Source organism: Tasmannia lanceolata, unplaced genomic scaffold (genome assembly GCF_043159265.1).
Source record: "Tasmannia lanceolata isolate RefF3 unplaced genomic scaffold, GAP_Taslan_0.1 ptg000015l, whole genome shotgun sequence".
Taxonomy (NCBI): domain Eukaryota; kingdom Viridiplantae; phylum Streptophyta; class Magnoliopsida; order Canellales; family Winteraceae; genus Tasmannia; species Tasmannia lanceolata.
Genome location: NW_027518692.1, coordinates 16027333 through 16039575, shown reverse-complemented (window position 1 = coordinate 16039575; position 12243 = coordinate 16027333). Strand labels below are relative to the sequence as shown.

General features: G+C 36.8%; 1 long non-coding RNA gene across 1 annotated transcript; it reads left to right on the top strand.

Annotated features, from left to right (window-relative positions):
* The first annotated feature begins 8673 nt into the window (after window positions 1-8673).
* Window positions 8674-10514, top strand: LOC143892182 (uncharacterized). Its single transcript, XR_013255446.1, has 3 exons — window positions 8674-8828; window positions 10104-10212; window positions 10294-10514. It is a non-coding gene; the product is annotated as an uncharacterized LOC143892182 (long non-coding RNA).
* The last annotated feature ends 1729 nt before the right edge of the window (window positions 10515-12243 follow it).

Below are 12243 nucleotides of genomic sequence, written 5' to 3'. Positions count from 1 at the left end.
ATAAGGGTAGGGGTATGATGCCAACCCGAGTAGGGTGTTCTTCCAAAACCAAAAGACGCACAAAGAGGAGGTTTAGCAAGAGAAGGAGACTAGGTAAGTCACTTAGACACAGAGGTAGGATAGAGAAAAATGCTAACAAGGAAAAAGAGACCTTGTGCATATTTGGCAAAGGTAAAACACCCAGCCGGGCCGGACAGCTACCTAGCCCTAGGGTGCAACAAATGTGCAACCCAATACCCATAAGGGTAGGGGTATGATGCCAAGCCGAGTAGGGTGTTCTCTCAAAACCAAACGACGCACAAAGAGGTGGCTTAGCAAGAGAATGAGACTGAGAAAAATGCTAGCAAGACTGGGCAAGTCTCCTAGGATGGGCTTCAAGTAACCTTATCATTGCCTAAACAATAATAAGAAAAAGAGATAACTGATAGACCAAGTTGGTCTTCGACTAGAAAAGGGTTTAAGACCTGTGAGACTAGAGGTAGTCTCCTAGGAGTTGACTTAGGTTGATTCATTAATGAGACAATGCCTGTCTCCAAAGATTTGGATCTAAAAGACTAGGCAAGTCTTTTGAGAAAATAGAATGCTATTTGGACTGTGCAAGTCCCCCTAGAGATGGGCTTGGGATGACTCCTTCATAGCCCTTGCAACGAGAGGGAATTCTAGTATCTAAAGAATTTAACAAAAATCTAAAAGACTGTGTTAGTCTATCAAAGAGAGAAGAAAAGTCTACCAGATAATCACAAATTCCATTCTATTCTTATAAAAATAAATCAAGTACTAAACAAAGAAAATTTTTTAATAAAACAATACACGATCTATAGCAATTATAAAATGATAAACAACATTAATTAGTCCAGACCAGCCGCTGGATAGCCTAATAAAGTAAAAACAATATCAAACACTTCAAAACCAACCACAAACCCCAATACGGGGACTCCAATGAAATCAGATGATGCCAAAGTAATCATCTGATATCAAATACACATGATAATATTTCTAATCCTGCCTTGAGATCAGACAGTACTCATGTCGATAATATCGAATAGAGTAGTCATCTGATCTCCTTCTTCCTATTAAACAATTCATTTAAATAAAAGAGAGACAAGTATAATAAGCTTGGAGATAATCTCACCTGAACAATCCATTTATTACCGTCTTCAAAACCTAACTCAAAGCTTAGTATAAAAGACAAATAATAAATTTTTAACAAATCATACAAATATTTTTAAGGATATCTCCAATTTATACAAAATATAAATAAAAAAAAACACTTATTTGATATATGCAAGTAGTGAAGTGCAATTAGGTGCAAAATAATGATGGTTGCTATTGTCAAGGTGAAATAGGGGTTTGTTAATATCAAAATGAAGTGATGATTGTCAACATTCAAGTGAGAAGAGGGCCGTAAGTATAAAATGAAGTAGTGATAGTGAAAATTATTAATATAAAAGATGTGAGGGCTGTTAGTATCAAGAATGTGAGGACTACCATTATCCAGTGTGTGTGAGTTACAAATATTAAAATGAAGTAGGGCTGTTAGTATCAAGGGATGTCACTTTTTATTACGGTTCACACAAAAGGATCTCAACGGTTTAGTGAATCAAAAGGGAACAAGCTAGAACACTACGGGACACACGGCTTCTATTTCGAGCACCACTTCATTTAATATTTAGATATCATTATAATTCCCCCAACCATCATGAGTTCACTTCAATATCCTAACCTCGATTCTAAGGAGGTAAATAGTTTGGACATTCATCAAGCTTGGGTACTTTGAGAATAGACCTGAAATAACTACTAGAAATAGGGTCCACTTATTCTTTCAGATCTAACGTTTAACAGTTAAGACAAAATGCACAATTCAGCCTCTTTACCCTATATATATACATGAAGCTAGGGTTTTAAAAATTACAACACTTGTATAGATTTTATCAAGGCTAGAATTCAACAACAAAGCCCTCAGGCATATACATATCTTTTGAAACGAAAATAAGAGGGAGAGGAGAAATAATTGCATGTCAACAGAAAATAAACAAAAGCAAACTGAAATTTAAAAGCAAGAAGAAAGAAGAAGAAAAATATAAAAAAAATAAAAAAATCGCACATGAGATAGCGTTATAGATCAACATATGAACAATAGAAGTAATTATATAAACAAACTCAGATCCATCACTCAAAGACAAATATAAAGAGATGAATTATGAAAATAGTTTACATGAAATCCTCAACTGAGATCTCTCTAACCTTTCTTGCTCTTCTTTCTTTTTGAAATCACTTTCCTCTTCTTGAAGAACTTGTTGAAAATCTCGATCTTTTCCCCTCTTTGTAGTCTGAATCTTACTCCTTTCCCAAAGGAAAACAGAGATCACTAATTCTCAAGGAATCTTACAGATCTTGAAGGATTATCCCCAAACAATATAAATTACCCGGAATTTTAGCTAGAATTTTAGCGGAGGGATCGGAGAAAAAGGGTTTGAATTATGGGAAATCATAGATCCGAAGGCTTTAAGGCAAAAAAAATTGGTGAAACCAGTTAGAGTTTCAGTTTAGGGAAAGCTAGGGTTTCGAGGTCTAAATTCCCTCTCTAATTTTCCATTTTTCTCTAAAATTCTTTCAACAAAAAATGAGATCGGAATTGAACAAACTCCGGCAGATTCGTCGGAAAGCAGAGATCGGAGAAAAGATTGAAGATGTGAAGGAATGACCGGAAAGATTACCGGAGGGATCGGAGAAAAAGGACACTGCCAGAGAAGATGACCGGCGAAGGAAAAGGAGGATCGGCCGAAGAAGATGCCGGAGAAGATGAAGAAATGATCGGAGCAGTGCCGGAGAAGAAAAAGGAGGATCGGAGCCGTGCCGGAGTTAGACCGGAGGAGGATCGATTGGCCGGAGAAAGATCGTTGCCGGAGATTGTGATTGCCGGAGACGAAGGAGTGGAGTCGGGATTAAGCTTCGCACAGATCTCTCTGTCTCTCTGAAAAATACGAAAACCCTCTTCTTTTTTTCTTTTTTTTTTTTTGAATGTCACAAGAGTGTAGATTGGAATAATGGTGGAAATCAACCGGAGTTTCTACCGGAGAAGATGAGCGGAGGAGAAGAGCGGAGACCGGAAAAACGATCGGAGGGTTTGGGTTTGGACGAGATCTGGTTTCTCTCTCCTCAGAGTATCTCTCTCTAAAAAAAATTAGGAAAAACTCAAGAGATCTGTAAAATGAGGCTTAAGTTCTTATTTATAGGCAAAAAATAGGGCGCGGATATTGGCACTCTAAATTGATAAGCGCACAAAAGCGCGACTCAAACTGGATAATGCACCCCCTACTGCTTGATAACTGCACTAACTTGGCTTGTCTTTTTCGAATTTTCTTGGCGGATTTTTCTAAAATTTTGCCATGACATTTCTGAGGTCCTAAGGATTCTAAAAATGTATTCATGGGCACTTAGGGTCTTTGGATGACTGGAATTTTCCTTCAAATACACGGATTTTGGGGTAAAATGAAAAACCTAGTGGGCCACCCCCTCATTTGCACTACACACACTGATTCAGCCCGTTTGCTGGGCAAACGCGCTCAGATCATGATGAAATTTTGCAGTGGGTTAAAAGAGACCCGAACCCAGCCTAGGGTGAAGTTTGGGACCCTAATGCTGAGATTCGGATGGATTTGGCACGAGCGGGGAAAGTTTAGGGCTTAGTCAAAATGGGGTGTCTACACTTCTGGACATTTTCTCGGAACTCCGAGACATTTCTCCGAACTCCGAGAAATGGTCCAGTAGAAATTTTATTTCTTCTGGCCGTTCTCTCGGAACTCCGAGAATATTTCTCGGAACTCCGAATTTCTCGGAGCTCCGAGAATGGTTCTCGTAACTCCGAGAACCTCGCGACAGGTGAGAATATAGCCGTTAGGATTCGAATTAATTTGTGAATTTTGGTATTTCCACCCCCAAACGGTCATATTTTGAGGAGAGACTATTTATACAACATCTAGAGGATTATTTCCTCTCTCTTGATGATTTGAAAACCTCATTAAGCATTGAAGAAAACTTGCAACCCATTTGTGCTTAAGATTTTGTTTTCTCTCCAAACTTGCCTTGCACTTGCAAATTTATTGAGTTGGGATTTTTAGAGCCTTCACTTGCAACCATCATTGAAGAGCAATCAAGGGACTACAAAGTGCATCAAGCTTTCAAGAGAAGCCAAGCTATTCAATCTCTATTTCTTGTAAAGGTGGCTAGGGCATCCTACCTTAATACCCTAGAGAGCACCGCTTAGAACTCGGCGGAGAAGGAGAGTCTTTTGTAAAGGTGTAAGGGCATCCTTATTTAATATCCCTTGGAAGTGTAATCGCCTCGGAGCCGGGCATCGTGGAGGTCTCCAATAGTGGAAATCCTTAAGGACGATCTTAAGAAGAGTAGAGTAGGGCTTTGCCCGAACCACTATATATCGGTGTGTCATCTCTTACTCTTGCACTTTCATTATTGCTTTTTGGTTTGGCATTTCATTGTATCTTTAATTATATTTGCACTAACCACATATTTAATCAAGTGAAGAAAATTCAAATTAGAGTTCATAATTAATTTTCAAAAGGGCTAATTTAGTGTTAAAATCAATTCACCCCCCCTCTTGTTTATTTCAATTGGTATCAGAGCCTCGTCTCTAAGCTTTTAAAACCCTAACCGGTCTAGAGTAAAGATTCTAAAATGGCAAACCATCCTCAACACCATGAAGGTTACTCAAACACTAAGCCACCCTATTTTGATGGAACAAACTATGGTTTTTGAAAAACTAAAATAAAAATCTTCTTAACTCAAGATTATCAAATGTGGAGAGCCATTAATAATGAATATACATTACCCACAAGAAATCTAAATGATTGAACCGAAGCCGAATAACAAGCTTCAAATTATAATGCCAAAGCCATGAATTCCCTTATTTGTGCTTTGTCTCCCGGAGAATTCAATAGAGTATCTAATTTGAATTCAGCTAAGGAAATTTGGGATACCGTAGAAGTCACCCATGAGGGAACCAACCAAGTCAAAGAATCTAAAATGAACCATCTTTTTCGGCAATATGAACTCTTTCAAATGACACCCGATGAAACAATTGCCGACATGTACACTAGATTCACTAATCTTGTAAAAGGACTAAGGGGACTTGGAAAACAATTTTCTAATAGAGATTTAGTGACCAAAATCCTTAGGTCCCTACCTTTGTCATGGGAATCCAAAACCTCCGCAATCACGGAAGCCAAGGACATGAATACATTAAACCTAGATGAACTAATAGGGTCCTTGATCACCCATGAGATGATTTTCAAAACAAAAGCACCCGAAATTGAAACTAAAATTGAAAAAGGAAAAGGAATTGCTTTTGCTTGTAATGTAGGTGAAAATGAAGATGCAAAGGAATACATGGAAGATGAAGTTGCCCTCCTAACAAGAAGGATCAAATTCTTGCAAAGGAATATGGGAGGCATGAGAAATAGAAGGACCAATCCTCCATTCAAGAAGAAAGAAGAACTTGGTGATGGATCTTCTCAACCCCGATGCTACGGTTGCAAAAAGCTTGGACACATTCGCCCGGATTGTCCACTCAACAATGAGCCTTCTTCAAATAATCGCTTCAAGAAAAGAGAAGGCAAGAAAGGAATGACCGCCACATGGGATGAGGAAATTGAAAGCGAAGGCGAACAAAACGATGGGGAAGATTGCTTGATAGCAAGAAACGTTTGCTTCATGGCCTCAACAAACGACAATAACGAGGTAAACACTTTAAATGATGTCATTGTCTTAAAAGAAGTTCTAGATTCCTTACAAAATGCGCATGATGAACTTGAGATTCAATTTGATAAAAATGCATCACTTGAAAATTCTCTTGCTAACTTGACAAAAGAATTTGGTTGGTTAAAGAAAGATCATGAATTTTTAGATGATGAAAATGAAAAATACAAAGTAGAAATTCATGAGTTAAATGGTACCATTAAGATTTTGAATGAAAATCGACAAGAGCTTTCTATTGAAAACAACAAGCTAAAGTATGAAAATGGTAAACTATCTTTTGAATATGATGAACTAAAGAAACTTTTGAAAAATTTGAAAATAGTTCATTGAAATTGGATAGGCTTGTTAATATTCAAAGAATGTCAAGTGACAAAAGTGGACTTGGACATAAATGGAATACTACAATATCTGACTATAAAAACAAACTTGAAAAGGCTTCTTCTAGTGGTACCAAAATTTGTTTTTACTGTGGTTTAGAAGGTCATTATAAAGTTGCTTGCTTGCATGCTAAACAAGACAAAATCAAATTGAACTCTAAAGTGAAAATAAATGAACATAGCAAGATTAGGAAGATTTGGGTACTTAAAGGATCTCACTTGCCTATTCATATGTAGGTATGCCTTAAAAGCCATAACAAGAAGAACACATGGTACCTTGATAGTGGATGCTCTAGACATATGACCGGAGACCTCACTCAATTTGCATCCCTATCACTCAAGGATGGTGGAGACGTTACCTTTGGAGATGATAAGAAAGGAAAGGTCAAAGGAGAAGGCACCATAGGTAACTCTACCTCTCCCATACATGATGTACTCTTTGTTGATGGCTTGTCCCATAATCTTATTAGCATTAGTCAATTATGTGATAATGGTTTTGAAGTAGTCTTCAATCCCGACAAATGCATTGTTAAAAATAAGATAGATGGAAAAGTAAAATTCATAGGTTCTAGAGACAATAACATTTACACCATTGGACTAGATGATCTTAGACTCCAAAATGTGACTTGTCTTAATGCCATTAGTGAAGATTCTTGGCTATGGCATAGGAGGTTGGGTCATGCCGGAATGGATCTCATTTCGACCCTCTCCTCAAAAGAAATTGTTAGAGGATTGCCTAAGTTCAAATACACCAAAGATCACATTTGTAGAACTTGTCAATTAGGAAAACAATTGAATAGCTCATTTGCACCTAAAAATATGATTTCAACTTCCTACCCCTTGGAACTACTTCACATGGATCTTTTTGGACCAATGAAGACAAGTAGCCTAGGTGGAAAGAGGTACGTGTTTGTAGTTGTGGATGACTACTCACGATTTACATGGGTCATATGTCTAGCACACAAAGATGAAACTTATGAAAACTTCCTTATATTGTGCAATCAAATATAAAATGAAAAAGGTATTCCTATCTCTTACATTAGAAGTGATCATGGAACGGAATTTGAAAATGTACATTTTGACACTTACTGTAATGAACATGGCATAAAACATAATTTTTCCGCACCTAGAACACCTCAACAAAATGGAGTTGTAGAAAGAAAGAATCGAACTCTCCAAGAAATGGCTAGAACTATGTTGCATGAAAATGATCTCCCTAGATATTTTTGGGCGGAAGCGGTTAGCACCGCTTGCTATATCATAAACAGGGTATATTTAAGGCCAATTTCTAAGAAAACACCTTATGAGCTTTGGAAAAATTTGAAACCAAATATAAGCTATTTTAGAGTGTTTGGATGTAAATGCTTCATTTTAAACATTAAAGATAATTTACACAAATTTGATAAGAAGTCGGATGATGGAATATTCTTAGGGTATTCTTCACATAGCAAGGCATATAGAGTATTTAATAGAAGAACCCTAGTTGTCGAAGAATCCATGCATGTGACATTTGATGAGAGAGAGCCAACACCTCAAGAAATGCCACATGATGAGGATGAACCTAATGAACATCTCTTACCCAAGTTAAGTGCTCATCCCCATGCATCTACAAGTAATACATTGCCTAGTGAGGAAGTAGAAAATGAAGAAGATGACTCATTGCCTAGGGATAGGAGAATATTGGTAGATCATTCTGAATCCCAAATCTTAGGTGATGCCACATCGCCGGTAAGAACTAGATCATACGATCGTAGTGTGAGCAATAACTTAGCGTTCCTATCCGAATTGGAGCCTAAGTCCATCAAGGAAGCCGAAAAGGATGAATATTGGTTGATGGCTATGCAAGAAGAACTAAGTCAATTCGAAAGAAACAAGGTGTGGAGGCTAGTGCCTAGACCTAGTGATCATCCAGTCATTGGCACGAGATGGGTGTATAGAAACAAATTGGATGAGAATGGAATTATCACTAGAAATAAAGCTAGGCTTGTAGCCCAAGGGTACAATCAGGAGGAGGGAATAGACTATGATGAGACATTTGCTCCTGTTGCCCGTATGGAGGCTATTAGGATACTCTTGGCATATGCATCTCATAAAGGATTTAAACTATATCAAATGGATGTCAAAAGTGCTTTCCTAAATGGCTACATCCAAGAGGAAGTGTATGTTGAGCAACCTCCAGGTTTTGAAGACTTCAAACACCCAAATCATGTCTTCAGGCTTGATAAAGCTTTATATGAATTAAAGCAAGCTCCTAGAGCTTGGTATGAGAGGCTTTGCACTTTCTTAGTTGAAAAAGGTTTTGAGATGGGAAAGGTGGATAAAACATTATTTATCAAAAAAGAAAATCAAGATATCCTCCTTGTCCAGATCTATGTGGATGATACCATCTGGGGCTCAACTAATCAAAAATTGTGTGATGAATTTGCAACTCTAATGAAAAATGAATTATTTGATGAAACTCTGGTTTTCATTCTCAGTGCTTGTAAGTTTTTTGTCCTTCAGAGCTCATATATTTGTTCGATTAACTAAAACAAGTTTTGATATGCAGGAATTATTGGATTTGGGTGAAGCAGTTGGAACTCACAGCCGAGGTCTTTCCGCAGAACTCATTTCTTCACTTCCAATCTCGAAGTACAAATATAGTTTCTTTTCCAGAAAAAAGACTCGACATGAACGGTAACTTGTGGGCTTCACATGTGCTTTCTTCATTTAAGTTGACCTTGCGAAGTACGCCTGAAAAAATATAATAATGTTTTGAGATCCCTATCTCAGTATTCTATCCATGAAATTTATCCATTGTATACTTTAACTTACGGGTATCTAATAAACCATCTTTTGGATAGATTTTCATATAGACATTGTTTTCAGTAATAACATCCATCATACAATAAAAATTCAATACCATAAAAATGAATCGAAATCCATTTAAAAAAAATTGAAATGAAATCCCGAAAGAACAAGGTAAAATGTGTTTCTGTATTTATTCTTGATGCATAACATACGTTGCTGCCATAGGTTGCATCTGTCGGACTACATGCTTGCAGAAAATTGCTTGTTATTGATATGCGGAATTTAAACTAGGCAAGAAATCATCTGAAGGAAAGTGAAAAATCTGGCAGCTGGTGTTGAAAACTTGCCTCTCCGACGAAAATTGCTATAGCAGGCAATTGATTGTTTATTGATAAGAAACTGTCCTGGATTCATTGTCTACGTGCTTTCGCACATGAAAGAAAACTCTTATAGTTAATGCATAACAGTTTGTAATGGGTTTCAATCGTTCTGTCGACTAAAATTTTTAAATACATACTATAAATTTAGAAGGGTTAATAAATCACTGGCAGTTAAGTGTGTCCATCAACTTATTTTAATATCCTTACACAGAAGTTTTAATCTTGCAGTTCCACCCGGGTGGTGATCTGAGGCAGATTATTTGATTATTTGTTTTTGTAATGTGGTGCATTCTTTACGAATCTTGTTTTCATTTCCCTACCTTTAATCTGCCTTGAGCTTATTTCACTTTTCTTTCTTTTTTGACAACTTTTTGGTCTTTTGTAGCTTATTTTTGTCTTTCTAATAAAGGTTTTATTCATTGGAAAGTATATAAACAACAGAACTGCTACCCAACAAAGAACACATGGAATTCTTTTAAAAATTCCATCAACCAGCTTTGGTATTGCATGTCTATTACATCTGATCTGTAAACACATTTTCTCCTGCAATTGATTTGTTGTTTCCCTATTTCTATTCTTTCATACTTTTCGCTGGAAATGTCAGTATTCTTCTGCTCTTTAGTAATTATATGTTTAGAAAATTTAGCATGTCCAATGATGCCTAATTTTCTTTTGAAATGACCAACGATGCCTAATCTAACCCATTATCCTGCAAAAATTATGCTTTCGTGGTTCTGGGACAATCATGTGTAAGAATTTTCTGCTCTGTTTTTGGTAACAGGTGTGTGATTTGCCAGATGGACTATAAAAGAGGGGACCGGCAAATAACTCTCCCGTGTAAGCACATCTATCATGCCACCTGTGTGAGCAGATGGCTTAGCATCAACAAGGTTAGCTTAAGCATTTACTTAAATCTATTAAAACATCTCTTAATTCTTATGCCATCCCTGATGTTATCTCCTTTCTTTCAGGCATGTCCAGTTTGCAACACTGAAGTATTCAATGAGGAACCCAAGCATTAACTTCTCGGTGAGCCCTCTCTTGGTCTGTTTCCATGGCTCGGATGGTTGTTTGGTTTTCTACACGGGACCTTAACGAGAATTTGAAAGATTTTTTTTTTTCCTTTTCTCTCACACGTTTTCTTTAATAAATGAACCTTCTAGGTTTAATTACTGAATGTAATGAACAGTTGGAATCACCTTTGCTCCCGTTGTCTTGTTCTGGAGGCTGGGATTTTTCTCATTAGTTCCTCGTCTTTCATCCAATTGAAAGCTTATACAATTTGTCATGCGGCCTCTGGCCTTAAGCTGATTGTGATGTTCCTTTCACACCGTCCGTTTTGGGAGTTGGGAGAGCAACGTAAAATTACAGGTGTGTAAAGCTTTATTGTGTCATATGCATGGATGGGTTGGTGATCTTTCTTGAAAATCATACAAAAACATGAACAAGTCTCTTGTTGTGCACCTAACCAATATGCTAAAAGCCTTAGAACCTGTGACTTTCAGGGTTGGTCTTGACACTAAATGTTAGTCCTCTAACCAATGCACCAAAACCCTCAGTATTGAAGGAACACGTTATGCCAAGCCCTTGAACTACTTAGGATCTTAGTTGCAAATATTGTTCTTGGGAATTTCTCCTCAAGGAAAAATTTTGGGACAATAATTTTTATTTTTTATTGTTTGGGGTATATCGGAAAAATACAAAAAAAATATAAATTAAGAAAAATCGTAAAAATATTGTGATATTATAGCAATATTGTTGTGGGGAATAAATATATAGCGATATTTTTAAAAAGGAAATGTTATCAGCACAACCATGTTTTGATATTTGCACTAACACCTTTTCTCCTTTTCTTTTATTATCTAAAGAGCTGGAAAAGGTTATTACCATTCCCAAAAAAACTTTGACAATCCAATTAAAAATGAAATTTCAAGCTGCATTTGTGCAATTATTATAACATGGTTGTGCTGATATCATTTCCTTATTTACACATGAAAAGAGATCTTGGACCAATCGTATTCATTTCTTTTCTAGAGGGACCTTCCATTTATGATGATATCCTTCTAAATTAATCAAAGTCGTATCATTTCCCTCTAAATTGTAGAAAGAAAAAACATCAAAAAAAAATTTCCATCTGAAATGTTTTTCTTGTAACCCAAACAGGGGCTAAAGAATTTACATTTCTCTACATTTTTTGTATGATAGAATAAAAGCACGATAAGCAGCTAAAAGATAATAAATAAAAAAACTCTATTTTGAGTAATGTTTTTCTTTTCCCTGTTTCTAAGCCACTTCTCACTCTCTTCCTCCCCCGCCGTTCTTGCCCCTCCCACCCCGGAACAAACTAATATTCCACGGAAAAAAAAAATTCATGGCTGCCAAACCTGGCCTAACAGTCGGATAAATCTACCAAAAAAGGAAGAAAAGCACGAGAAAAGGCCGTGTCATCAGCATGCTGCATGCATATATAATTGAAACAATGACTGTAAGGCTGTAACACGCATTCATGGGGTAATAATCCCAATCAAATCTGATGCTAGCCCTCTTATTTGAAAGAAATGATGATACCTTTACTAATAAGAAAAAGAAAAAGAACTACAAATTTACATAAGAGCTGGTAGTTGCCCACAATACAAATTACAAATTTATATGTGAGGCAGTAGCTATAATACAAATTCATGCGTCTAACCTCTCATTTTACTACTTTATCAGTCAACTATGATCCTAATCCTCCGATCCTTACAGGTTTCCGTAGTGAAGTGTAGGCCAACCCTAAAAAGAGGGGCAGATGTGAGGGGGGACTGGGGAGTGTTAAAGTATAAAACAAGATTAAATAACCCCATCTCCAACGAGTTAAGCTTTTGGAATAATTGGTTCGTTTTACATGGTATCAGAGCAAAGGTTCTGGGTTCAAACTTCCT